Genomic DNA, 25426 nt, shown 5'->3' with positions numbered 1-25426 from the left:
GTTATATGCAATATTTACAAGACACCCTCAACACAAGAAATTTTCCCTAGTGGTGGGAATTTCATCATACAATGTGTTTAGATCTATTATACTGCTGTGGTTTGAATGTAGTTTGTCCCCTCCAATAAATGTCGATATCCGACTGCCATTGTGATGGTGTTGGGAGGTGGGGCCTCCCAATGGGAGGTTGAGGGATTTGTGGCCTTCTTGGGGGACTTGATTTGTTACTGTGATAGTGAGTTATTGTAAAGCATTATGCCCTTTATGCTTTGTGTCTTCCATATATATCCACCTGGTCATCTGCTCTTCACTGTTAGGTGAAGCACAATGCTCTGCCTGTACTTAGGAACCTCCAGAACCATAAGCCAAAATTTCTTTCCTTTTAAAATTACCCAGCTTCAGGTATTTTGTTGTCGCATCAGAAATTGGACTAAGACACATACTAATAATGCAGCTATTTTGTGGTATGTCACATTTCAAGGCATCTTTTTCTGCATGCTGAGGCATTATAAAATAATTATCCCTCTTGGGTCTGACTATATGCATCTGTATGTGTGCACATACTTGTCCTACATGGACCATATTGCCATTTTTTGTTTGCTAATAACTAGGAAGGTTTTACTTCAAAACAACTTAAAACAAATTTGGGAAATCGGAAATGGCCATTGACCCTGCCTAACTACAAAGCATACATGGTTCATGTCATAACCGTAATACATACGTAATTTGTCATTATTACCAAACAAAGATTCCTATGTAATCAGGTTGTGGGTACAGATGACATTCTGTAAATTTCTCTGGGGATAGCCAGTTTTTGCTAAGTAAATTATTTGTATTTTATTAGCTTATTTTAAAATTGTTGTTTTATAATCCAATTGTTTACCCTAAGGTATATTTCAAAAATATATATTTCTTAATTTATACCATTTCTAGGAATGCTGGCAAACTGTTTTCCAGATGTTTGCATTTTGGGTTAATTGTTATATATGAAGTATGTTAGAGCTCACAGTAAATGTCAAGAACTGCATACTGCAATCATTAACATAAATGACTTGAGCTCTTTTTTTGACAGTCTTCCATAATGATTAATTACTGCCATTCTAACAATTTCACAGAGGCTTTCCTGAACAGGAGGACAAAATCTCAGCTATTAGTGCCTATTACACAAACTTGTTGGATTTGGTTTTTCTATGCTGAGTATACTTTTTCTTTTCAAACTATTAAAATATTACTTTTCTTGTCGTTTGCAGTCAGCCCGTTTTTAGCATATCACTTGCAACTCATAAAATGTTACACATGGTGATTGTGCATGGTGATGAAATATAACTTGGCCAAAAATTTCTGATTTCATTATAGGAAATCTTAATAACATCTAAGACTCCAAATTTCATCTGGTACTTAAGGTTTTATTCTGTCTGACTCTAAAATATTGCACAAAATGCCTCCTGAAGCATATCTATAATTTTTCGGACTATTATTTGCTGAAGCAAAACAAACAGACAAATACTGATTTTTAAAACCATCACTCACCCTGCAGACAACATCACTTTAAGTTTCATTACAAGATGGTGAAGTGAACCTGCAACATCAGCGTTATTTCAGTTCACTACAGCCTTCGATATACAGGTCATTTCCTGTCTCACCCTGAATGCCTGAAACAACAATCCAATAAATTTCACATCCATAGGAAGTCTGATGGCTATTTGAATGTCCTAATCATCCTAATTTAAACAGGAATGTTCTAAAAAGGGTGAGGCTAGATCTTTTAAAATCAATTTCCAAATACTAATATTCTAAATTGGCTACCGGAGGACAAAGGTTAATTTTGTTTCCTTTTTAAAAATCTTTAAAGAATATTGTAAGTATATGTGTTTTTTAAAGAGATAGGATATGAGTAGATACTTTGGGAACAATTTTCTCACATCAATTTGCTATGTGTCCTCTATTCAAACCTACTATGTCACGATGTATAAAACAATCACTGTTAGAGATTTACCATATTTTTTAATGCTGGTTGTAAGCAAAGCCACGTCCAAGTTGCAGTGAAGCAAGTGGTTGGTGCTCAATGGACCCTATGCCATAGAAAGGTTATCTGCTCAACATACAAAAATTTTTAGGGGACTACACCTGAGGAAATTCAACCAATAATCAGTCAACTTATATTAGATAACTTCAATGGTCGGTGGCATGTATTAGCATCTGCACAAATCATATTCTTAGGCCACACTTGGAAAGACTGTGATTCAGCTAGTTTGGTTGGGACCTGGGAATCTGAATATCTAGCCACACCTAGGTAATGTGATTCTGCCAGTTTGCATGTCACAGATGGAAGCTAACACAGGCAGTATGATTAACTGCTGCTTTCTGGAGAGCCCTTCTTATCAACCAGATGTGACATCATTCCTCTGTACTCTGAAAACATCATTATTTATCATATTCCGCCATGGACCAGTATTATTTGAGTGCATGTTAATCCCTTTATGACATTTTAAAATATTTGAGCCTAGGTTTTCAAGTGTCATATTCCTTACAGCACCTAGCTCAGAACATTGGGTATATTGGGTCTCGACGTGATTGTTGAGTAAGATTATTTAGGAAGGATTGGAGAACGACATTAATTCCTGAAGACCTGAAAACAAAGTGAGGTAAAATACCATAATTGAAGACTTAATGTATGCACTTACCTATCAGCATAAAAATAGGAAAAAATTATATAGAGTGTCCACATTGGGCAATGTTTCTGCTTCTTAAGCCATTTAGAGGTCATTTACTCTATTGAAATATCACACTTTGTGGCATAATAGGACCAAAATTAAAGGTCCACAGTCATTAAGAATAGCAGAGTTGAAGTTAAATTTGCTGCTTTTCAGCCCCCACTGAATGGGAAGGTTTAGAGAATAAATAAAATAAAAATAGAAACAGATGCCATAGTGAAATTGGCTGCAATTCCAGCAACTATCCTCATCAAAGTGCCTCCATCTTATTGCCTCATCTACTTCTCAAGCCAACCACACACAAGTCAACTGAAAAGCTTACATGCAATGATGGCATCTCCAGATGCCACAAGGCAACAAGCCCCAATCATTTTAGATGAAACCTTTTTCTTAAGTGAAAGAACCCAGGAACATGAATATTTTAATAATTTCCTCAAGAGGATCAAACCCAGACCAACAGCCTTTTATTCATATAGCATAATTGATTATAAAAAATTATTGTGTAACTATAGCTTTTCAATCTATAGTGAATTTTGAAGCATACTATCAATTGTACAGTCCTTTTAAATTTGGGGGATGTATATCAGGCTAACCAAAACTGTATTTATTACTGACAAAACAGTTATTATTTCGAAAACATTCCTCTGCAGCCAGAGCTCATATCAGTGTTGCAATAAAGCAAGAAAATGATATTCAAAGCAAGTTAATGACATTTTATTCGAGTAATCTGTATAATATTTTCTGTCTACACAAAGCTCCAGGATTTGCATACTATTAAAATTGCCCTCCTAAATTCTGAAGTCTTAGAATCTCAGCTGGCTTTCTGCTCTTTAAAGAATATTTCCACATTTCTCCGAATTGTAAAATCGTGGACTATTTCTCCCAAGATACTCCTAACTCACCCTCCACCATCCTGTTGATTTGCCACATCTAATGTCAAGATCAAGTCCATGCAGTGTGCTCTTCCTTTTCAGGGCAGATGGTGGCCCAGAGGTGGGCTTCCTCTAATTTGTTTGCCATGTTCTTAAATGAGTGCTGGCCTTGATTTCCTTGAGAATGTATCCTAAATCTCATATTGTCTGGAAAGACTCCCTGCTGCTATAGCAAGTTTTTGTTTCATCATTTTGTATCTCCACAGGGTTTTGTTTTTCACATTTTTTTTGTACTGGGAATTGAATCCAGAGCTTTACCACTGAGGTACATCCCCAGTTCTTTTTAGTTTTAACTTTGAGACACTATCTTGCCAAGTTGCTCGGTCTGGCCTCAAACTTAAAATTCTCCTGCCTCAGATTCCAGAATCACTGGGATTACAGGTGTTTAACACCACACCTTGCTGTTTTTCATGTTTTTATTACAAAATTTCATACAATTTAACAAGTAGAGAAATTTAAAAAATGAATCCCTGGGTACCCATTACACAGATTCAACAAGTATGAACACATAATTGTTCATTGTATATAAAGTAAATCCTCTGACCTATATAATTTTGATGCCAATCCTAGATATCCTATCACATCACCCATACTTATTTCAGTGTGCCTAAACTTTTTATTGAAACTCTGTAAGAGCCATTGTCAAATCATAATCTAATTAATCTTGTGCATGTCTCTCTCCCACCTGAAGGCAGAGTACTTGCTTTATCAATGTTGGAATTCTCAGGGATTGAAACATTCTAGGTACATAGGTAATGTGTGTTGGTTGATAAACTAATTTATTTGTTAATTCATTCACTCAACAAATTTCCATTAAATGCCTAAAAAGATAATCCACTGTTCAGGGTCTAGAAATGATAATGAAAAGCACAGGCAAAGTTTCTGTGCTCAGAGCACACTGCTCTGATCTAAAGAAATGCCATGAACATACACATAACCCATAAGTTGTACAGTGCACACTCTAGCCCCTGAAGTGGGAGCTGGAAATATGGGATAATGGATGAATTCTTCTCTGACAAGGGGACATTTGATCAGCAAAAAATACAAAGTGAAGGTCAAGTTGAAGGAGTATCTGGGTGACTGTGTTCCAGGGGAGTGACCAGCAAGGGCAAAGATCTCAGGCAGGAGACAATCTGACCTGCTAAAGGGATGGGGAGGGTTTGGGTCTGGTGAAGGCAGAGTAAGAGAAGGGGATTATGGTTGGAGATGAGGTCAGAGAGGCAGAAGTGTGACAGGTCAAGTAGGGCTAAGGCATGGAAAAAACTGTGGATTTTACTGAGATGGGAAGTCATTGAGGAACTTTGAGCAGAGGAGTATCATGAATGGACTTCCAGTTGGTGAATACTCTGCATTGGTGCAAAAGAGGAAAGAGGAAAGCCAGTTAGGAGCCTATTGCAATACTCTAGAGGAGAAAGAGAGTGGGTTAGTGTATGTCATGGTTAATTTGGGGAGTCAACATGACTGGATGAAGAAATCCAGAATCTAGAAAGCTGGAGCAGTATTGAGTGTGTCTGTGAGGATATTTCTAGAAGAGACTAGTATATGAGTCTGAGTGGACTAGGGAGAATTGACCTACTAAGATTGAGAGCACTATCCAATCATCCAGGGGCCCAGAGAGAACAAATATAGAAGGCAAATTTATATTTCTCATGAAAGCTGAGACACATTTGCCTCCTGCCTTGAACATCACAACTCCAGGCTTGCTGGCCTTTAACTCCAGGATTTACTACAGTGGCCCTCTCCTGGGGTACTCAGGCTTTTTACCTTGAACTGAGAGGTATAACATAAGCTTGTCTTTTCTGAGATTTTCATCAGAGTCACCCTACCAGCATCTCAGGTCACCAACTTGTAGGCAGCCTGTTGTGGAACTTCTTAGTTGCCACGATTGCATGAACCAATATGAGCCTGTTCCCCTAACTAACCCCTTCTCAAACATCTATGCATCCAATTGGCTCTGTCTCTCTAGAGAACCCTAATGCAGTGCAGATGGTGAGATGGATCTCAGGTGGAGTGGGAAAGGAGACAAGGATGACTCCAAAGATTTGACCTAAGCAGTGAAAGAGCAGAACTGCCATTTTCTGATAAGGGAGCATGCTTGGGGCAGGGGTTGGAAATCAAAAGCTTGTTTTGAGACATAGAAAATATGAGGCACTTATTAAATGTCCCAGTGGAAATGTTGGTAAAGGAGATAGAGTCTAGGTCTGAGGTCAGAACCACACAAATTTGTGAGTCATTAAGGCTCCACCAGCCTTGGGTCTGACAGAGATAACCCAAGACTTGAGAGCAAATAAAAGAAGTCAGAGTATGGAGCCTTGCATTCATCCAAGGATTGGGAATGAAAAAGGGAGCAGATGTTTTAGTGAATATTGCAGCTCAGCTTATGAAATGGGAACATGAGGCACTTTCTCTTTCACTAGTTATAGGGATATCTTTTCTTCATGCAAAATCCTTTGTTACATATAAGTAGAAAATATATTCTGCTATTATGAAATACTACCAAGTATTTCTATCTCATAAGAAATTAAAAAGTATTGAACTCATAAAAAATTATCTTCCAATAGGCTGGGTGTGGTGCACATTCCTGTAATCCCAGCAACTTGGGAGGCTGAGGCAGGAGGATTGTGAGTTCAAAGCCAGCCACAGCAAAAGCAAGGTGCTAAGCAAATCAGTGAGAGTCCTGTCTCTAAATAAATAAAACACAAAATAGGGTTGGGATGTCCCTCAGTGGTCAAGTGCCCCTGAGTTCAATCCCCAGTACCCCCCAAAAAAATTATCTTCCAAATTTGAAGTCTGCAATATAATTTTACTTGGATTATACCCATTAGTACAAAGTAATTCAATGAATCTATATGATTTTAAATATGAAATAAATCAAAACCTTTTAAATTTGTTCATATTCTGTTACAGTGTTGCTTGAATGATGAATTTTACTTTTCAACTAGTTGCATACATATTATCTCAACACAACACATGAGGTAAGATCAATATTTTTCTTTGTTTAACCAAAGGCTGCACTTACCAATTTTTAAAACTGTAATTATTCACTGTAACAGCAGAAACAATTAACCAAGCTGATCCAGTTGTTAATGATTAAAACAAATCTAAGGAGAAATGTCTGTTCAAATGGTCATAGCTGAAGATATTATTTATAAAAATGTGATCTTGACCATATCTCTGTGTGTCTCCCTGTTGTTGTCAGTCCAGGTGCTATCTGCTGAAGATGGCAATAATATTCTGTGAGCAAGGTCAGGAGTCAGAACAATGTAGGAGAAAACTCTTCTTTCCTCTTACAATCAAATTTTCGAAAACACATGAATAAAAAAAAAGGGGGGGGAATACATGGGGAACAAATAAAGTAACAGAAAAAAAATAGACAACAAAGGAAAATGCTGAAAGAAAACTTCTCTAGACCAAGACATGACAAAAGCATTTAGAACCAACCAGCACAGAAATTAGGAGAAAATGAGGAGCCAGACTCTGTTCAGAAAAAAGATGCTTCCACCAATCACCTTGACCCCTGGACAAGGCTACACTGTATGTGATGCTCAGATGGGCCCCGTAGTCCTTGATAAGTACATTTGTCCCACTGCAGATGAGACTGAGAGCAGGTGACAGCTGCTTTCTATACTCCAGGACACTTGGAGGAAATCCATGCTTTCCAGAAGTTTTATCTGGCATTCGATGAAGTCAAGAAAAAAAAATCAAAGCAAAAGAAGCACAAAGGATATTAGAGGTTCAGTAAAGAAATCAAAAGGCAATAATACTTTTAGGGATTCCTGGAACCCCATTGAAAATAAAATATCATATGGAAAAAATACAATAAAAGCTTCAGGACTCCTTGAGTCTTTTGAAAATAAGATGTCATACACATTTGATTGATATGCTAAATTTCTCCCTGAGAAATTATCTTCCAAAATCAACAGTAGAATGCGTTCATGCACTTTGCTATATCATACATAGATGGGATATAATTTCTCATTTTTCTGAGTGTACATGTTACAGAATCATATTGGTCATATAGTCAGATATATACATACAGTAAAGAAAATTTCTCAGAGAGGGGAAAGGAATGTCAAATGTGATAACTTAAACAAAGTGTTAGGCAATGGATCATCTGAGAATTTGAACATTTACAGAATGCATCTCAGTGAATTAGGTAAATGTGCATATCTTTGAATGTTAAATACTCACTTATACTTAAGAATATTTTACTAGTTTCTCAACTACCACAAAATCTTCTATAGCTTCTGCTGGAAGCATCTGAAAGAGTAGCTGTAAAACTATTCAGGACCTACATGAAGTAATCTTATTAATGAAGTTGCAGCACCAAATTATTCAGGACTATTAAAATTAGAGGGTATTTTGTTCTTGTTCCTATGGCTAGCACACACACACACACACACACACACAGTTGGTTTGTATTTCCATAGCTGTTAAATCTATCTTTCTCAATTCCATTGCAATACTGACCAGCACTCACAAACACAGTGGCCATCTAACCCCATGATTCCCATCTTAGAGCATACAGGAGCAAGAACTGATTTAGGAAACCAGATCACTGCTTCAGATTACATGCTTATCAAACACTGTCAAAGCAGTAACTTACAATCTATATAACTTAATTTCCGCTCATAATAGGAGCCAATCAATTGCTTCTCCTCCCTTGCAACAATAAGGCCCATCCAGTTTCCCCAGATGCTTACTCTTCCCAAACCCTAGAGGCCTTAAATGTCCAGTTTACCTGCTGTGGGAAGACATGAGTACATCCAGAAATATGTACTTGGTTTTAAAATACCAACAAGGATAATTGCCTCTAATAAAATTTTGGGGAAATACCACTCCATTCTCTGTAACTTCTGTGTGTGTGTAGGTTTACTTATTTTCCTTTACAACACATTGATATAAGTACATACTCATTTTATAGCATATACATGGAGATTTATTTATGCATAGGTGTGTATGTATAATTTTTATATGGGCTTCCTAAAATGTTGGAGGCATTCATTGACCTTTGGACAAAGCCTGTGCAAATTTTTATTTTTTATCTTGATAAAATGTACAATTTTTGCACTGTCACACAAATGTTAAATCAAAAGAATGCATGATATGTTTTTTAAATTTTTAATTTATTTCATTTAGTTATACATGACAGTAGAATGCATTTATGTGTTTTGCTATATCATACATAGATGGGATATAATTTCTCATTTTTCTGAGTGTACATGTTGCAGAATCATATTGGTCATGTAGTCACATATATACATACAGTAATAATTTCTATTTCACTCTACTATCTTTCCTATCCCCACATCCCCTTCTCTCCCTTCCCATCACTTCCCTCTACCTAATCTAAGGTAACAATATTCTTCCCTAGTGCCCCACACCTTATTGTGAATTAGCATCCACATATTAGAGAAAACATTCAGCCTTTGGTTTTGTGGGATTGGCTTATGTTGCTTAGTATGATTTCTCTAGCTCCAACCATTTACTGGCAAATTCCATAATTTTACTCTTCTTTAATTTTGAGTAATATTCCATTGAGCATATATACCACATTTTCTTTATCCATTCATCTATTGAGGGACACCTAGGTTGGTTCCTCAATTGTGAATTGCGCTGCTATAAATATTGATGTGGCTGTGTCACTATAGTGTGCTGATTTTAAGTTCTTTGGGTATAAACTAAGGAGTGGGATAGCTGGGTCAAATGGTGGTTCCATTTCCAATTTTCTGAGGAATCTCCATAAATCAACTCAAAGTGAATCAAATACTTAGGCACTCGAACAGAGACCCTGTAACTAATAGAAGAAAAAATTGGCCCAAATCTTCACCACGTCGGCCTAGGCTCTGACTACCTTCAATAAATGAGATGGATTCAAATTAAAAAGCTTCTTCTCAGCAAAGGAAACAATTAATAACATGAGGAGAGAGCGTACAGATTGGGAGAAAATCTTTACCACATGTACCTTCAGTAAAGCATTAATTTCTAGGATATATAAATAACTCAAAAAACTTAACACCAAAAAAAGCATGATGTGGTTTTGATTCTATATTTCAGATTCATTTTTAAGATCGCTACTTAATTTTGTCTCAGTGCACTGAGAAGTAGGATAAAATTGTTTCATTTTTTTCTTCTTTTTCTTCCTATCTGTGGTGTCTCTCAGTAGGTCATGGGAGAGGATACATGCAAAACTCTAGATTTCAAGTTCCAACATGCTTGCAATCAAATCTTACCCTCTAACTCAACTGGTCCTCCAGTAATGCTGTACAAAAGAATAAATTAATAGTAAATGTGAAATGTTGTTGAAGATTTCATAGTTTATAACTTTATCAATCAGAGTTTGAGCAAAAAACTAGAAACAATGAGAATAATTAAGATAGACATTATTATTGCTGTATGTATATACGTGACTGTATGACTAATGTGATTCTGCAACCTGTACAATCAGAAAAATGAGAAATGATACCCCATTTGATTCAAATGTATGAAATGTCAAGATCATTGTACTGTCATGTGTAACTAATAAAAAAATAAAAAGAATTTGGACTAGATAATTATAGGTGCTGGTTAAACAACTTATGAATGGCCATTTCATCTGATACAGAACTAACGTCTGTAGGGCAGGCGGGTAGAAAGAAGAAGATACACTTTATATGAGAAAAAGAAACTTCACATGAAAGAGAACCTGCCAGGATGAGACAAAGTAGAACCTACATTGCTTCCTCACTGCCTCTAAGATTCCAGCTCCCATGATATAGGTGTCCTGCAAAGACCACCCTGCACCTGCATCACAGAGCTCAATGCATTCCTGCCCAGCAATAGCGGAGGTTGAAAGATCTTGCAGGAGCTGGAGCAACTGTGTGCACAGGTTCTGCCTCAAGCCAACAAGTCCCTTATGTGGCTATTTTTAAATACACACCTTAGAATTTATTAAAAAGCAGAAAATTTACATAGATATAGATACATCTGGGTTTACTACTACCAAGTAGTTTTTTTTTTTCCTCTGCAACCTTTTAAGCTCAATCCTTTTCATGGTTTTTATTTATAAAACTGGCCTTCTAAAATATATTTTTACATTCTTCAAAATTATATAATTCTGTCTTCAATACTCTACCTTCTGTAGTCTATTTGCTGCTTGACCAATCAGCAGAAATAAAAAGCTATAATTTAACTTTGTAATACTTCCTAAAACCCTCAACATCTTGAATAATACTGATTTGATGCTTCTTTTGTTACCTTTCTAACCTCTATAGTAGGTGGAACCTTAAAGCTAGGAGGCGCTCAATAAATTTTTGGTGTGCATGAATTGAATACAGTAAAGTATGTAATTTTCCTATATCAGTAGAGTTTTTCAAAATTAGGAAAGCAGAGGAGGTGACAAATATGTGCACTGAAGCCTCAAATTATTTTACTACATATTAAAAAGTGAAACATACTAGTAATAGTAGTACATTATGAAAATTTTTAGTTGACACATTTATTTGAACATATAGCAATAAACATGACCAAAGGAGAATATGTTCTAAATATGTCTATATTTAGTGATCAAAATTTTATCAGATGTTTTAGATTTCAGTTTCATAATGGAAAATATAAGAAATTGATTTCTGTTTTAAAGTACTATGAATAAGTCTTTCATTTTTCTGAACTGTGTCTGGATTATATTTTCATTTAAAACATCTTGATTTCAAAGATTTTTTGGAGAAGTACCCCTAAAGGGTCAATATCACCAAGAAAGTATGATGATTAGAAATTGATATCACCTAATTGTGCTTCCATTTACATGTTCTGTTTTTCCAGTGATGCAAAATCGAATCTTTCTTGTCTTTGTTTTTGTAATCTATGAAATAATTTATTTAAAATGTGATCTATGTAAGCACATGCAATGTTATCAGAACTCTAGCTTTAGTGCATAATATAATTTAAAAAAACCAATTTTATATTTTGTTTCTTCTATCTCAATAGATTCCATTTATAAAATAAAACAAGCCCTGAAGCTGAACATAGAAGCTGTTTTTGGCTATGTGAGAACATCCAAATACCCATTAGTTTATCACTTTTTCCTTATTCCACTGGTTGTGTTGAAATTCAGAGAGAATGATGAACTGATAGAGTGGGAGAAAAATTAAGACCAAGATCAAATTATTTCACTTGTGGGTAAAAAAGAAAAAAAAATCCTTGGACATCTAAATAAATCCTTGGACATCTGAATCTATGGCCTTTTTAGTGTCCCACTAGCATGACCTCAAGTTTTCATCGGTTGCCTATATTACTGAAATAGCCTCCTAAATGGTATTTCTGTTTTGGGGCTTTTCGCCTACATTGCTAAGTTTTACAAGGCACTAGCATGATCTTTTCCTTGTAGAGAATAAGCCCCTCAAGTGTGCCAGTATGACACCCACAGTTCCCTGTAATCTTCTCCCAGTTAGCCTCCCACCTCCGCTCCAGCTGGCTCCTCTGTGCACCAACTATGCCAGACCATTTATCATAGTTTAGTTTGTCCAAAAATAGTGATACCCTCCAGCCTCTGATTCTGTAATGACTCACTTTCACATACATATGGAAATGCCATGGCTCCAGGATGATTTCCTTGGTCTTTGATTTCCTAGAAAGAATCCATCTTTCTTGCCTTTGAGTTATGGAAGTATAGAGATGATAATTGTTTTTTCTCTATCTCATGAAGAAATGACTTAGCTAAATATAACTTTTGAGCTTGAATTTGACTTTCCAAAGTTCAACAACGAAAAAAAGTTAGTGTTATACATTTGAAAATAAAATTTGGTAACTCAGATGCCTGGTTACGATCAACCTGGTTACACAGGAATTTGGGGATTGCCTGCTATACACAAAGCTTTAAGTGCTCATCTATGCATTTTGTCAGAGGTTACAAGTAAGTGGCCCATATGCTAAATGGTCCTGAAGAGCATATGTGTATCTGATTTGGCCCATAGAGGGTTTTTTAGCCAACATTTAAAAATTGAGACAGTTTTACATATAAATTTAGGTTTCTACCTTTCTGAAAAAAAATGAAATTAAAAATAGGTCTAGGACATCTGGGTCTGCATGCTTATCAATTCACATTTGCATCTAATTCCTTGAGATCCTGACCATTCAGATGTGCAGTATGTCTATAAACTCTCTCCCTGATCTCTTAATGTGTGGAAACCATGTGGCCCTTCTAGACAGTTTTTGAATATGTAACCCTGGTTTCAAATAATTCTCTTCTTTGTTAGTTTAATATTCCATTAAAATGCCATCATTCTTAAAAGCTAGAATTTGAATATATTTTCAATTTTGTTTCATTATTTGACCAGTTCTTATTTTTCCAGGAGATGTATATTGTTGAAAAAGGAAGAAAAATGGCATATTAACTCACAGGATGCCAGGGCTTGAGATGTTATTGCTGTTGTCAAGCCAAAGAGTTAACACTGGATTATACCACATTAAAAATTTATATCTGAACAAGGGAAAATTATAGAGCTCATCTTAAAACCATTATTTTTTAATTCTTATAGTCTGATGGATCAGTAGGCCTGGCATATTCAGGACTCCTCATGCTCTGAAAGGTGTTTCTAATAGGTTTATAAAGAACTGTGTGTTTTGATAACCTTCTAACCCCTTCCGGTATAGGTTAGTGGGGTCATTTACACAGACTGGTGGCTGGCTTCAAAGCTGGGGTCTGAGGAGTGCCAGGAATGCACCCTTCCTCAGTCTCTCAGTCAGTCTACTTCAATTAGTCTCATATTCACTCATTTGTGCTCATTCACATTTCATCCTTGATGGCTGAGACAGGCTGTCTCCATCTGTCATAGGGTTAAATAACCATCTCCAATTTCAGGAGATTCAATGAACTAGAAAACTCAACTCTGATCCAGTCAACTTTTAAGGGACACATTTATATAACCACTAAAGGGCAACTCAGAAAAGAAAAACATTGTCCTTTAGGGGTTTTGTGAATGCATCTCAAATATGATAATCGTGCAAATTTAGATGAACCTCTCATGGTTCCTATGAGATCAGATGGGACTACAAACTCTCATCCCAGAAATCCAGAAGCCACCACTGAAACAGCCCATTTTCCAGGTGAGATACTTATGTTTTTCAGATGTAAGAGAAATCTAATATTTCCACTGGATCATTCCATATTTTGATTGTGAATGTCTCTTTTCTAAATGTAACACAACCATACTTTAAACCAGGACCTAGAATTCTCTCTTTTGAAGCTCTGAAAAGTGTATTCAAATTTTTCTAAGATGGCTTTTCTGACCAGAGTTTGTGAGTTTCTATCTTAATCCTGGCTACTCATATTCATAATTTACATGAGAAACATAATGCACACATGGAGCGAAGTTACTCTCTTTCTGTATGTTTTAAAAATAAAGAAAATTATAGATCTCAGTACTTGACAAAATGATTTTGTAAGTTTGAAGAAGCCCTGTAATTTGAGGGGTTTAAAAGGAAAAAAATAAGATATACTATCAGGCAGGCAAGAGTTTTCCAAAGGTGCTCCAGACCTGTTTTTCTGAGGGTTTTGTTTATCAAGGATCAATAAATCCACTGAAATGGATATTGTTTAGAGGGCCAGCATTGCTCTTTTTTTTAAAGAGAGAGAGAGAGAGAGAGAGAATTTTTTAATATTTATTTCTTTTAGTTATTGGCGGACACAACATCTTTGTTGGTATGTGGTGCTGAGGATCGAACCCGGGCTGTGCACGCATGCCAGGCGAGCGCGCTACCGCTTGAGCCACATCCCCAGCCCCAGCATTGCTCTTTAATGGAGTCCAGTCAGAGAGGTGCTCTGCTAGATCTGGAATAGGTTTGTTATCCCTTTCCTCATGTGCCAACATATAAGGATGAAAGTTCCTTCATCCAGAAGCTAAATAAATTTCACAATGTGCTGCCAAATTCTAGTCCTGGAGAACACAGCTGATGAACACCCGCTTGCATATCCAGGAACGGTGTATGGGATAGCAGTGTTTTTCACACTGTGCATTCAGAGCACAGTGAATTAAGGAAAGCACGATAAGGCACTCTATTATTATCCTAGGCGGAGAGGCAGGGGAGGCCACATAGCACCAGCTTATCACTCCTTTACTATAAAATATTCACCAAAAGTATATGAAGACAGTGCTACATAGAAGCCTATGAATTTAAAAGTGAATACATGCTACTTAGCATGCAGTTTCCTAATAGGTTCATAATCTAAGTGGGGTCTGCAATTACAGATAGTATTCCGCAACACACCTCTGTATTTTTTTAAAAAAATTGTCCTTTAGAAAGAGTCAAATGTTTATTTTCATGTTGAGAAACATAAAATTAATATAAATAAATTTCAAATAATTCACTTATCAGAAATCATTAATTATACTTATTAATACTTACTTATTATATATTATATGTTATACTTACTAATTATACTTAAAGTGATCATTAATTATGCTTATTATAAAACTATGTCAGTTTCACTAATTTTTAAATTTATTAAAATTTCAATTCCATTACAAGCTCTGTCACAGTATTTTGGAAATGTTTTTGTACTCTTATCCTGATTTTTGCATATTAACTTCAACACAATAGCTTCTAAGTATGTTTTCATGGAATCCTAAATCTTTGGTACTGGAACTAACCATAACTAGTCTAGCAAGTACAATTGGAAGATAAGGAAATCAGAGCTCAGGAAGTATGCAAATTGTTCACTCTCATGTAGCAGTAAGGATGATACATAAAATCATAGTTCAGGCTTTTCCATCCTTGCTATTGAGTTAAAAAAATTAATACAATTTGGAAACAGCAGAGGTGGTGACCAAGTAAATTCTTAGAAAGTGTAGGAAAAGATGTTGCTTCTTGCAGCATTTAACCAGAAGACACCATCTACTGGAATAATCATACCTAGAGGGAATCTATTTGCATTCTGCCATTGTTTTAACAACAGAGAAGTCAAATTAAATAGATCAGCAAGTTAGTTATCTTATCTTGCAGGTTCATGCTTTTATATATGTCAGAAGAGGGGGAGACTGATCCTTTCTGCAATAAATGGTGTCACTGGGAAATTAGGCAATGTAAATGCCAACAAATGAGTTTTTAATGCTGATGACAAAAAGCATTTTGTGCATGCATGTATTTATGTATTTTTCCCTAATAACCCCCATCCAGTAAAGCAATTGAGAAATTTACAAAACCCATTAACAATAATAGAGCAATCCTATTGCTCAAGGGTTTATCAATTCCAAATCTGCTCCTAATCCCCTGTATCTGCTCTGCCCCATCAGGGCTTTTCAGGTAAGATGAATGTGCTAGTAATGGAGCTGTGTTAGCTCATGAATGGATTTTTGTTCTATATCGCCTCCATGTTTCTTTTTTGAAAACACGCACACTAGTGCACCTACACACTCCATTAAACCATGGGGGAGGTGGCAGGAATTGCCTTAAATCAATCCTACCCTGGCAGAATTATCTAAGAAACAAAACAAAGAGTACATTGTTACTTTTGAATGTGTCTGAAATACAGATTTTCTTGCCTCCTGGCTAAAAAGATTAGCTTCATTTTAACATAAAAGAACCACCATATATATGATTATTACACAATTTAGAAATAAAAGAAAAATCTACTATACCTACTGTACTGAAAATACCTAAAATAATCCAGATATTGCTTATAAATAACTGAAAAAAAAGTTTCTGAATCCACTGAGACAGATGAAATACACTTGGAATCTACTATTTCCAAGGACAGCAGAATAGGATATTATTTACCCCACCATACTATTATAATATGCTATCCTATTCATGAGAGCTTGCATTTATAACTTATTAATAATGTTCAATACCTTGGACTATGTGCCAATAAAGGAAAGCAGAAGTTAATTCAGTCAAGATGTAATTGAGACATCACAAATATGTCTTTGGGGTGCTCTGTGTGATATTGATTATATATTTTAACAGAAGATATGCTTTCCTACTATGCCTTCCTCAGGGTAATTAACAGTTATTACAGCTCTACTCCCCAGATACAGTGATAAGAAGAGCTTCTGGAAGGCAGTTGGGGTTAAAGATCTGTAACTGATATAAATACAATATAAGGTGCCAGAACACTCCCCCCACCCCGTACATAGGATGCAGTGTCCCTTTCCCAGAACTGAAAGAGCATGCACAAGTCTACCTGATCAACTTGAAGCAGGGGTTCTCACTGTAAGTGGTGCTAACACAGTGCTCCCCCATAGAAATGTCCATTATATTAAAATATATTACCAGGTATGTGAATTTTGTCCTCTAGGAGAGACAGGATTGGATTTGAAACTCAATTACTTTTGAGTTATAGGGAATCCCTGAAACAACAATCACAATCAGATCATAAACCATCTCTGTTAAGAGCCACTTGTGGAAACTTTAGAAAAAATCATTAAGTTCATCTATTAATGCAAAAGAAAAATTACTATACCTTTAAAAAATGTGTAGTTGGATCATCCTTGAGCCACCAGCCTGGGAAAAGAGGCTATCTTTGCAGTAAGAATACCACTGACCTCACCTAGTTCCCCGAGGGAAAGAAAGGTTGTTAATAAAAGTAGTCTCTCAGGCCTCAAGCCTGGAGAGCTGGAACGCTTCCAAGTCCAGCACAAGAAGGGTTACAAACGAAAAACTCCAATACAGCAATGGTACCATGGTCATGGGGTTCTTTTAAGAATAATGTGAAGCTAGATCAAAGTGGATAACAAAACTGCAGCGAGTCCTCTTTGATACAGCAGATAGGGAATAAAGACAAGAAAGGTCACAGTTAGAGAGAGTTGGACCTCATTCTCACATCTGACCTGGTGTACAATCCTACCGGGCTATTACACTTGCTGGAAAGGCCAAGATTCTTCTGTTAAATAAGAACACAGATTTTATAGAAATAACAAAGCACCAGGAATTCAGAATCTGCCCTTTTTGGTTATGAACACTTTGAAAAATTCTGTCTGGTCTTCCATGATTTATTTATAATAGTAAACTTTCCATTCCTTCATCAGAGAATTTCTGAGTGCCAGCTACAGTTATAATCTTCAGGTTTACACTGTGCATGGTCCATCAGTGGGTTAAAACAGGCACAGTGCACATTATCTGTCTCAGATTATCAGTGTAAACATTAGATGAAATAGTTTTTCATTAGATGAATTAATAAAACAAAGGGACTCATTAAGTACTATATAATGACCCACTACCTGAGCTTTAAATTCTATAACATCATCTCCATGAAAAAAATTCACTTATTTCCCAATAAAACACAAACAAAAATACATAAAGAAACTTAGAGAACCAGTTCATTTCATTTTACATAATATTAAATTTCATAGATATGGCTCAATAAAGTGCTAAGGAATGTTGTTTGCTTGAGGTACTCCAAAGAATCTGTCAACCCCAACTTTGTTTTCTCTTAAAAAAAAGAGCTAAAACTCATGCATATATGTGTAAGTGATATAACAAATATCTGATTCATAAAAATGAGAGCGTCACAGCCCCGAGTGTGACATATCCTGAACAAAGGTAGCCTTTTAATTTATGAAGATGATAAAATTCTCCTGCCCCCCCAACCCTGCCTGCCCAATTAACACTTTAACCCTCAGCACATTCTCTTTTTCTAGCAAAAGGTCTTTTTTTTTAAACTATCATGTCCAAGTTAAACAGACTATTCATATAATACTAATGCTATTGTGAACTTTCTTGAGTACTCACAAATTTCTCAGAGCAGTACAAGAACTATTCTGTAGTTCATAAGTCTGACTTCTGCCCTGATACTTAATTAAAATTAACCTTCAGCCCAAAGAAAGCCTCATGAATTTCCCATCTGTGCTTTAAGCTAATTTTGATGACATAGATGGTGATGTTCTGATGAATGGCCAGCAGTGTTCAACTCACTGGGGAAATGCTAGAATCTTCCCCAGGCTCTTATGGGTTCTGAAGAGGGTTGTTCATAAAGTCTATAGTGAGTAGATACAGAATTGTCTTTCTGGCTCCATATTCTTTCAGTCTAAATTACTGTCTTTTCTTGTATCATTTTATTTCTTTCATGGATAGTATCAAAGAACTTTTCTTTAATGGCGCATTCAGTCCACTAAGTAATAGTATTGCTAAACATCTGAAAGCCATTGCATTTTCAATGTATGATTACTCACAGTATCAACCCTTCTGTGTGTAGATTCTGCTTGTTTGTTTAAGACTTGGTTTTTGCTTCCCCATATGTTTCTACTGTTGGCTGTTTTGTTTCATTACTACATTTGACATAGGGAGAAATATGCTATTGATAAGTAAACACCCAGCATCATATAATTTCATATACATATAGTCATACTACATATCCTGGTGACTTTGACATATCACTGTGTAACTGGATAATTATGTGCAAACTTCAGTTGGCCCTGATGAGATATGGAGAAGGAATGGACCTATTAAAAATCACTAGGATCTTAGCTGGCTGATCTGAGATGAATAGAACAAACCTCAGGCTAAGTCAAAGTTACTTCCATTGCTTGACTGAAATACTCATGCTCTAATGTCACATGGATATCTTTTTTTTTAATGTATTTTTTTAGTTGTAGTTGGACACAACACCTTTATTTCACTTGTTTATTTATTTTTTATGTGGTGCTGAGGATCGAACTCAGGGTCTCACACATTCGAGGTGAGCGCTCTACCGCTTAGTCACAACCCCAGCCCCTGGATATCTTTTTAATCCCCTTTTTGTGTATTTTACTTTCCATCTGTGTGAGAGAATCTGCATTAGCATAACTCACCATTCTAAATATGTGGGCTTGTTGACAAGATTTGAATGAGTCTACAAATTTGGATAGAGAACAGTCTTTTAAGATGCAATTGATGATATTTTGCAGTCACATGAGATGAACAGGCAAGATACTTGAGTATAATAAAACAGCAAATATAAAATGGCCAAGTGAAAGTTGGTTTGACTGACACAAGAAGGATGAGAAAGAGTACTGTGGCCAGACATTTACAGGGTAAAGAGTGTGACTTGAAAGGCAATAGGTGATCTCATTACATGGCAGGAATGGGACTTGGGGGCTGAGGAGAAGAAAGTACCAAGATCTTCCTTTTGTGATCACAGTACATACTCTTACAACCATCCAGCTACTAATGATTTGGTTCTCTCTCTGGATCTTAACACTTTTTCTGTACCTACATTCTTAAAATACCAATATTCTTGGCAGGGGCAATACCTTGAACCATAGGTTATAAACTGGAATCACATGGCCAATATTTGAAACCCAGACATATTTTTTATTACCTGTATTGATTTATACATCAAAACAACATTTAAAATTGGGAGGCTATGTGCTTTATGAGAGGGAGGGATTCTTTACTTCTATGTTGTAAAAGGTCATGGGCTTATTTTAGAATCTAATGAGAGTAATATTCTTCTGTGATTTACTGTTACTTCATGTTAGGGTTTGTAGCTGTCCCCCAAAAACTCACATGTGAGACAATGCAAGAGGGTTTAGAGGAGAAACAATCAGGTTGTGAGAGGCTTAACCTAATCAGTGAATTAATCACCTGATGGGATTAACTGACTAATAATTGAAGGCAGATGGGTTATGGCTCAAAGAGATGGGACATTGGGGGCTGGCTTTGAAGTATATATTTGGATCTGGCAAATGGAGTCTCCCTCCCTCTCCGTCTCCCTCTCTCCTTTCTGATCATCATATGAGCTGCTTGCCTTCCACTGCACTCCTCCACCATAATGGTCTGCCTCACCTCAAGCCCTGAGGAATGGAGCAGACTATCTATGGATTGAGAACTCTGAAACCACAAGCCCCCAAATAAACTTTTCCTCCTCCGCAGCTGTTCTGTTCAGGTCTTTTAGTCACAGTGGTGAAAAAGCTGACTAAAACACTTCAACAACATTCACGAGCAGCTACAAAGGTATTAGTCTCTATTTTGTGTTCTGCAGTTCTTAGCGAGTGAACAAAAGCCACACACAAACAAATCCATCCTAAAACTTTTGATCTAGTGAGGGATAGACAAAGAATACATAGCTGAGTGCATTATGCATCACAGAGTAGAAGTTGCTAGTGCTATGGAAAGAACAGCAGATAAAGAAGGTGATGAGGCAACCACTCACCAAGGAGCTGCTATTTGAGCAATGCCATGAATTTGGTGAGTGAAATGGACTGGAAAAGGATCTTCATTTTGCAATGCATATATAATAATAACATCCAGCACACAGCATGTTTCAGATAGTGTGGAAGCCTTCATGTTAAAAAGTATAATATCAAATAATCAGCTTTGGCATTTCAAAGCACTATGTTACTAGATCCTAAGAGACAGAAACCCAGAGCAGGTAAATAGGACCAGTGGGAATGTCAGGATAGCCACAAAAGGTGGGAAAAATTCCAAGCCATGCAGGAGTGTGCTGTTGACAATGGTCACCCACCCCATCAGTGCACCCTGCTCTGGTATAACTCAAAGGGTAGGAGAAAGCATGATGAGATGAAATTCTGGGATGCCAAATTCTAGAATACTTTAATGCTAGTTAATTAACAGGCAAACCAAGATGAAAGGTGCAGAAGGTAAAATTGATGACAAGAATGGCAGGGGCTTGTTTTGACTCCTGATTCCTGGTAAAGGATGAAGTTTCTAGGTTCCCTACCCTCTATGCAGTTGTCTCTTAATACACAACAGCATGGGATCATCCATTCTGTGCCAGAAAGAAAGGGGGGCGGGTTTAAAATCATGCTAGTTTTAAAATTTTTCTCGTAATCTCTGTTTCTTTAACTAAATTGTAAAAGTACTTAAAAAGCATCTCAATATAAAGTACTTAATTACAGTACAATTTTCCATAATTAAAAATTTACTTTAAAGATAATGTATGTGGTGTCAGAAAAATATCACAACATAAAATAAAGTGAATAATACTATCCAATCTGAACCCTAAAATACATTGCATCATTTAGAGCTTTGTTTTCAGCCTTCTTCCTTTGATTTGTAACATTAGATACAACCACCAGAGCTTAAAGCATTAAGATGTTATTCTTCCTATTGACAAATTGAAATTACAACCATCTTTATTTAGCTTTAACACTTAAAATGGTAAGCACACCTGAAAATTCTGTAGTAGAAATATCATCAGAATGGCAATCTAAGTCAAATGATTAATAATGTACTATTGTCTGATTTAAAATATGAATACATGCAATTTATATTAATTGCCCAAAGAAGAAAAGCACAACTTTGTAATAATCTGGATAAAGGAGAACTATACAATGACACAATGATACTATGAGTAAATAAAGGTTGTCTGTACTTTTTCAGTGTTCCCTTCTGATTTTGTCAGACAAAGCAACCTGATTTATTCCTAAAAATTATGATCTTCATCAGTACAGTAGACTTAGGGCAGTATTAAGGCATCATTACATTGTGGTTAAAACTGTGAGATGGAGTTCCTCAGTCTGGGCTCAAATTCTAATTAAGCTACTGGTCCCAAAGTATTCATTTCTTCATCTATGAAGTCAATGTATTAACGAGAGCTACTGCAGTTGGAGCTGCATAAAATGATCTCCGTGACCATTAAGGTCCAAAATTCTATGCTTCTATGAAGAGGAAATCTCTCCATTCACTTCTCTTTTTCCTTTAACCCCACTAAGAGCATGTTCATGCACATGATTTCATCCTCATTAACACTGAAACTGTAATTTTTTTCCACACTAGGAATAAATTTCATTCTTAAAAACACACTAGCAAATAACTGACCCATTAGTCTTTGCATTTGTGTTTAATGCAATAAAGATTCAAGATGACCACCAAAGACAAAGTTATCAATTTTTGTCAATAGATGAAATATAACCTGACACTCTGCATTTGGCCATTGGTTATCAGACTCAATGACAAAATGTCAGCTAAGTGACATCATCATGTCCCCAAGCATCAGTTTACCCATCTATAAAAATGGCATTACTTATATCCTAAATGCACTTTCATGAATACTTGACCTCCAAAGGCTGGTGAAGGGCTTTATTTATTTTTTCTTCTTCTTTTTGTGATACCAGGGATTGAACCCAGGGCCACTTTACCACTGCGACCCCAGTCCTTTTCATTTTTTATTTTTAGACAGAGTCTCACTAAGTTGCTGAGGCTGGTCTTGAACTTGTGATCCCCCTGCCTCAGCCTTTGGAGTCACTGGGATTATGGTGTGTGCCACTGCACCCAGCCATCATGAGCTTTTAATAAATATTAGCTCCTGGGAAGTACAGCTCCAACTAAAATCCTATGTGTGATTCCAGGTCTACACCTAGGAATTGCAAAGCTCTGCCTTGCAGACCTTACGGGGGGGGGGGAAACAACCCTAATCCCACAAGACTTGGCAAAGTTTTCTGAACGGTGTTACAGTCAAGGACTTAGCCCTCTCCTAGCATCCCCAGGCCGGCCAGGTTATGTGCACATCTCCTTCCCTGACCCAAGCATCTCCAGTCACAGGATCTTTACTGGAGGTTCTTGGCTCAAACACTTTATCTACTCAGTACCTTCCCCTTTTCCTGCCCTGAAACAGTAGGTTCATAAAGAAGTAGACTTATTTGTGACTCCTCAACAATAAGACAATTCCTCTCATGTGATGCACAAACCTGAACTTCACCCAGTGCCATTCCATGTAGGAAAATCAGACTGAAGTGCCAGAAGCTCATTTTGCCTCTTGCTTGCAAAGTTCCAATAAAGCCTTGAGTATTATTTTGGATTATTGTCCTAAATGACCATCACAAGAGCTAATTGCCCAACAATTCCCAGCACCAATATTATTGTTTTATGTTTGACATTTAACAAAAGTGTTCTTATTTGGAATTTGATATGTGGAACAAAATAATTCTACTTTTTAAATACACAGAAAACAGTCAATGTACCTGAAGACTAGAGGGTTTGAAAGAAAGAGATATATGTCATTCACTCTTCTTTCCCCTGTGTGACTGGATGAATTAAAAACAAATGGAAAGAGGACAGGTGGGGAGAAGGGGGAGAGAAAGAGGGAATCTAGAAATTTTAAGAAGAACCTGATAGAACTATGTTTTTTCATATATATATATATATATATATATATATATATACACACACACACACACACACACACACACACACACACACACAAGCCACCATAAAAGTGATTTAGTTATATGAGTTGAATATTGATAATAATGTTTTACATATAATCCCACTAAGTCTATATACCAGATTTCTTCATGGTATTGGTTAGTGGAATATAACAAGCTCCCAGTAAATATCATAGTATCTATGTTATGGCTTAAACCTGGAATATACCTTGATAGTTTATGTGTTAAAAGCTTGATTCCCAGTGCAACAAGGTTTAGAGGTAGGGGTTTTGGGAAATGATTGGAGCTCTGACCTCATCATTGATAGTGGAGTGGACTATCACTGGATATCACCATGTCCCTGGTGACCTATGGCTGGAGGAAATAGGTCACTGGGGACATGGTCTTATACTATATCTTCCACTGGACCTTTTTCTCTTTCTCTATTTTGATTAACAGCCTTTGTTACCATCTTCATTACGATGTCCCTTAAACACTAAGTCAATGCATGTATTTATTTTACAATAGAATGCCCACTGCAAAGTGCCCATTTCTGTGTTAGGATGACTAAATGCTGTAACAAACAACCCTCAGACCTCAATGGCTTAACATGAACTTTGACCATGTTAGAATTTGTTATGGTTTGGATGTGAGGTGTCCTCCAAAAGCTCACATGTGAGACAATTCAAGAAGGTTCAGAGGAGAAATGATTGGTTTATAAGGGTCTTAACCCAATCTGTGAATTAATCCCTGATGTGGTAGGGTGTGGAAATTTTGGTGTGACTATGAGGTATATATTTTGTATCTGGAGAGTGGAGTCAATCTCTCTCTCTCTCTCTCTCTCTCTCTCTCTCTCTCTCTCTCTCTCTCTCTCTCTCCCCCCCCCTCTCCCTCTCCCTCTCCCTCTCCCTCTCCCTCTCCCTCTCCCTCTCCCTCCCTCCTTCTTGATTACCATGATGTGAGCAGCTTCCTTCTGCTACACACTCTGCCATGATGTTCAGCCTCATCTCAAGCCCTGAGAAATGAAGCCAGCCTTCCAGGGACTAAGACGTCTGAAACTGTGAGCTCTCACACTTTTCCTCCTTTATAGTTGCTCTGGTCAGATCCTTTAGTCACAGCAGCAAAAAAGCTGACTAAAAGAGTATTCCTGGACCAAATGCTCTCCTGAGTGGCTCTTTTCAAGCAATGACTGTGGAATCTGACCTCTCTCTAGTATGTGGCTCACCCTTTTATTATCCTTTGCTTCTCAGTATGTGAGCAGAAAAGAGTCTGACAGAGCAAAAACAATTGCTCAAATGCTTATGGCCACTCCTGGAAGTAGTAGTGCTCCCATTTGTATTTTCTTGCCTAGAATGTAGTCACATGGTCACACCTATGAGGCAAGGGAGCAGGGAAATGGAGTTTGATATGGCCACAAGAAAAATGAAACAATGTGGAAGTACCCAGCTTTGCCTCAGCCATATTCATGCTCCAGGCTGAATTTGTAGGAAGATGGATCCTTGAAACAGATGCTTTTCTCTATAGTGTTTTGATGTCCTTCCAAATGATGGTTGTAGTGGCCAAAATTACTTATAGTTAACTAGTGTCAAAGGTAGGACATCATTATTATGGATCTACTTTCTTGACTAACATCTAGCATTTTTTTAACTTCCTTGTCAACTTTATAACTTCTTCTTAATTTTATCTTCTTAATCTTTTGGGATTCCAGAACTAATTACTA

The 25426-nt window shown here is 36.7% G+C and overlaps 1 protein-coding gene across 1 annotated transcript in view; it reads right to left on the bottom strand.

Annotated features, from left to right (window-relative positions):
* Positions 1-25426, bottom strand: part of PDZRN4 (PDZ domain containing ring finger 4) — a 358432-nt gene that overhangs the window by 295617 nt on the left and 37389 nt on the right. The window lies entirely within an intron of this gene.

This window comes from Spermophilus citellus (genome assembly GCF_964194105.1).
Source record: "Spermophilus citellus genome assembly, chromosome: 10".
Classification (NCBI taxonomy): Eukaryota; Metazoa; Chordata; class Mammalia; order Rodentia; family Sciuridae; genus Spermophilus; species Spermophilus citellus.
Note: the sequence above shows the minus strand (reverse complement) of the source record. Positions and strands in the feature narration are given on the sequence as shown.